Source organism: Primulina huaijiensis, chromosome 7 (assembly GCF_012295235.1).
Source record: "Primulina huaijiensis isolate GDHJ02 chromosome 7, ASM1229523v2, whole genome shotgun sequence".
Classification (NCBI taxonomy): domain Eukaryota; kingdom Viridiplantae; phylum Streptophyta; class Magnoliopsida; order Lamiales; family Gesneriaceae; genus Primulina; species Primulina huaijiensis.
Window position 1 is genome coordinate 16,327,205 of NC_133312.1, and position 4,429 is coordinate 16,331,633.

At 31.8% G+C, this 4,429-nt stretch overlaps 1 non-coding gene across 1 annotated transcript; it reads right to left on the reverse strand.

Annotated features, from left to right (window-relative positions):
* Window positions 1-1,154: 1,154 nt before the first annotated feature.
* TRNAL-UAA (transfer RNA leucine (anticodon UAA)) lies at window positions 1,155-1,237 on the reverse strand. The gene has a single exon. It is a non-coding gene; the product is annotated as a tRNA-Leu (tRNA).
* Window positions 1,238-4,429: the final 3,192 nt, after the last annotated feature.

The window sequence follows — 4,429 nt, forward strand, 5'->3', positions numbered from 1 at the left end:
TATCCGTAATTCGCCGCGAAAAGTGCTAAACCAAATTCTTAACTACTTTCAATCCACAAATCAACTCATATAGACTAATCAAATCCATTTCAACAAATTAATGTTTTCACAAATAAATATCAAATATCACACATCTCATTATTTGTATATATATTTTGGCTCAAAGGACTTCAAGTGATATTATATATATATATATACAAATAAAACAATCCCAACTAATATGAATAACTACCTAAATCAGTACTTATGTACATGCGGAAAATTCAACTCGAAATTAAGTGATCATCAACTAAGTTACGGAATCCAATTTTCTATTCCATATATATCACAAAGAAACACAAATCTTCTCTAAACACAGACGTATCAGATCATGGAAACAGTGCAGAAAAATGGTGTAAACTCAAAAGACATTGAATCAATTATAACTTGGTAAAAGATTTTTCTCGCAACATTTTTCTATTATTGATCACATAGTTTAATTCTTCTTAATTTTCCACTACTCTGAATCGATAGACATAATACTTTTTTTTAAACGAAAAAGTGACTAAAGTAACCTACTTACAGGAATCACTGGAAAATCAATTAACATTATGAAATCACAATAACAAACTGCAAAAATAATATATTACCATCAAACTTAAAACATGCATTGTCATCGATGTATATAGAATAAAGAACTAAGGTAACAAATATCTATAATGACGAGCGTCAGAACTGGAATTCGAACCTTGATTCGAACTGAACTCGATAAAAAATATTAAAATTTTCGAGTTTCGAATCTAAATTGAGCTCGAATACGCTTACTTCAGCTCAAATTCCAGAATCTTCCATGTTTGCTTAAATTTTGTTGAACCAATCAGACACCATCAATGCAACACCACTCTTCAGCTGGAACATCCAATTTTTTTGTACTCATTGCTTCATTTGTCAAATTCTTCAACATAAGAGTTGGTTTCGTCACTCTATTTTTTATTCTAATTTCTTAAAAAGATTGTTAGTTCTGTTACCGATGGCAATAAATTATTTTAAATTGATTCGGTTTATTCGATTTTTGAGGAAAAAAATCAGTTGGTAAGATTACTATATTTATTAATTTAATAATATATTATTATTATTATTAAAATAAATTAAATAAAATTAAATTTAAAAAAATATGGTGGCTGTGGGGTTCGAACCCACGCGCACTTATGTGCAGAAGATCTTAAGTCTTCCCCCTTAACCACTCGGGCAAACCACCTCTGTATTAGTCAAAAGTTCAATATCTATATATAATACAAATTAATGTCACGTACCACCCACTCCCTCCCCAATCGTCTTCAATTTAAGTTTTTTTTTTTTTTTTTTTTTTTTTTTTTTTTTTTTTTTTNTTTTTTTAAATATAGAATTCTATACTTTATCATAATTTTTTGATTATATAATTAACTTAAATTTTAATGGCAGGGTGATATTCAACCTAAAAGGCGATACTATGTACAAAAGCCAAAACCATTCGGTAAAAATAGTAAATTAGTAGAATAATGCTCTTCATAGAAGAATCTACAAACTCGAAACATTGGACTCTAACCAATACTTAGTTAGTTGCCAAAGCTACTATTTTCGCACAGTCAGAAGCTCCATAAAATCATAAACAAAAAGGAAGAAGTTGTGACATTCAACGGTAAGGGAAATGTCAGAATTTGGAACACCACCGTTATACATATAACTTAGAAAAATATATCAACGATCATTTCTGTTAGGATTGCATAACGAGAGATCTGATGATCAAGAAGGGATAAATATATTTATTTTAAAAATTTTGCTAACTAAAAACTCTAACCAGATGTGATTTCAGGCTTATTAAATCTGTAGAATCTATTTAATAGATTGATTTGAGCGATTTATAAAATGTTTGCAGAACTAAATACGTGATAAGTTTGATTTAAGTTTTATATTAGCTTGCACAAATTAACTGAAAGTACATGCATAATTTAAGTGCTGAAAATAAATAATACAATGGTTTGTTTATGAAAGTTCGAAAGTGATTCTTTTTACATCTTTCTTATTTTAAAACTTAGGAAGGTATCATTAGAACGTATCTATAATGCACAACATGACGATTTACAATTTAGATTGCTCAACAACACGTTCAATCACACAACATGACGATTTTCACGAAACTGGTTACAAAAACATCGTCTAGAACACTAAGAAGGACAATTTACTGAAGCTCAAACTACACGTTCAAATTACACAACAAAACATATTATAAGTGAGCAAATACAACACAAAGTGGGTTACAAGAGATGAAGATCTTTGGTCTTAATTGACTAGGACTCATAAAAAAGGTAACATGCATACAGTGACCTTTGTTGTTGATTTTAAGCGTCATTTTGGATGAAAAACGTGTTATCGACAATGTTGTTTGGTCGTCGTTCTCCCGAACTCATGGCCTCTGTTTTTCAATTATTAGATATCTGCAAGATAAATATATTCTCATACCATCAAAAACAACCTTAATTATGGTGAAGTATAAGCCTTTATTCCAGTTTTCATAACCTTAGCTAAACTATTTAAAGAAATTTAAAAATTCTGAAACAAAATATGGTAACTATATTGCAATTGAGAGGCGAAGCTCCATTCATCAGGTAGGGTACTTCCTCCATCCAGGAAAAATATTCACTATATTCCTTGAAATTGAAATTCAAATTAGTACACCAGGCTGGTCTTTGTTTAACAATCCATAAATTGGAAGATCCTCCAAACCATTAGCTAAGTCAACCATCGATATCATAAAATCATCGCCATCTATCATGATTGAATTAAGGTCCAATTCTAAGTATTCCTCTTTTCTTTTTTGTGCCGGTGCCATGAAATTAAAAAATTTAATGAACTCTAAGGAATAATGATTATAAAATGATTAAATTCCAAATTGACTGATGTGATCCGGGTGAATCGGGTGAGCTGAGTCGAGACAATATACCGAATCTGATAAGAGTTTATTTGAATAGAAAAATGAGCAAGAAGATATATCTTGAGGGAATATGTATCTCTGTGATATGGCTGCAACTGTGTCCTGCAAACAAGAAGATGAACTTGCGAATAGGTGCTGGAGGAGTGTCCGACGTGACCACTCCGATGCTTAAGTCAGCATGTGAAGTGTAAAGGGAACCAGTGTAGAGAAAATAAATGCTACTGGTGTGAATATGCCAATATATCTGAATGAAATACATGCAAAGCAAACCTGCTATTTATAAGAAGGAAGATGATGAATTTTTCTTGTTTTAAGTGCCTACTTACCACTTGTAGCCGTCACTCCGCCACCTACTTGCTGTCTTGAATATTTCTGTCGCTACATTCTCGGTCAGTAAGGCTGATGTCATGATGACGTATGCACGTCCCGAAAATGTTAAGGTCCATGCTAACCACATGCATGCATTTATTAAATTCTCTTGTATTTCAATTAATTGTTTTAATTGCATAAATTAAATATATTGTGCATATTTGCATGTTTAAAATATATTTTTCTACGTACATTATTGCATTAAAATATATTTTTAAAGGTTATTCGAGTTGCGATCGAGGAATAGAGACCGAGGGCTGAAAAATAGATAATGTTTTTATTAAATAGTTGTTTTTAATTATTTAAAATATGGGTGATGCTTTTTCATATTTTTGAAAATAAAGGGTTTTGAGGTGATTTTATACGCCGGTACATAATTTTTATCGGTGTTGGATTTTCAACAAAAATACGAACGTTTTGGCAACCCGACTAATAAATTCACAAACTTATTTAAGCAAAATTATTTTTAAATCTTTTTAATATTTTAATTAAGCACTAATGAGCCTAATTTACCTACTTAGTGAGCTTAATTCTTATTAGTAACTTAATTAAGTATTTAATGTGTTAAACCCCACCCCAAACCCTCATACCACACGTCCCACTTCCCCCAACAAATAAAAATCTCCCTTGCAACAAATTACACGACACACACATCATATTTTGAAGAGAAAGTGTTCAAAAATTCAAGGGAAAAAGCATCAAGGTTCTTCAAGGAAATTCAAGCCATCGTCTTCGTGCACAACAAATGCAGAATTTGGGTCAAGTTCCAGCAAGGTTTGAGCGAGCTAGGGACTGGTTCTTTGGGCTGGGCTGGGCTTGGTCAGTAGGGTCCCTAGGTGGGTTGGCTCGAGGTGGCTCGGGCGTGACTCGAGTAAATTGGGAGATGACTCGTGTGGTTCGATAATGTGTCAATTTCAAAATTTAAAAGGCTAAAATAGGAACCATGGATCCACAGGTGTGGTTCATGGCTCCCAAGGGTAGAATAAATAATAAAAATGTTATGTTTAAAATTTGGGATCAAATTATGGAGTTTTGGATTTATCCGGGATTTAAACGCGTCACGAAACGTTAATTAAAGAATTAATTAAAAAGCCTAGTTTTAAACTTTAT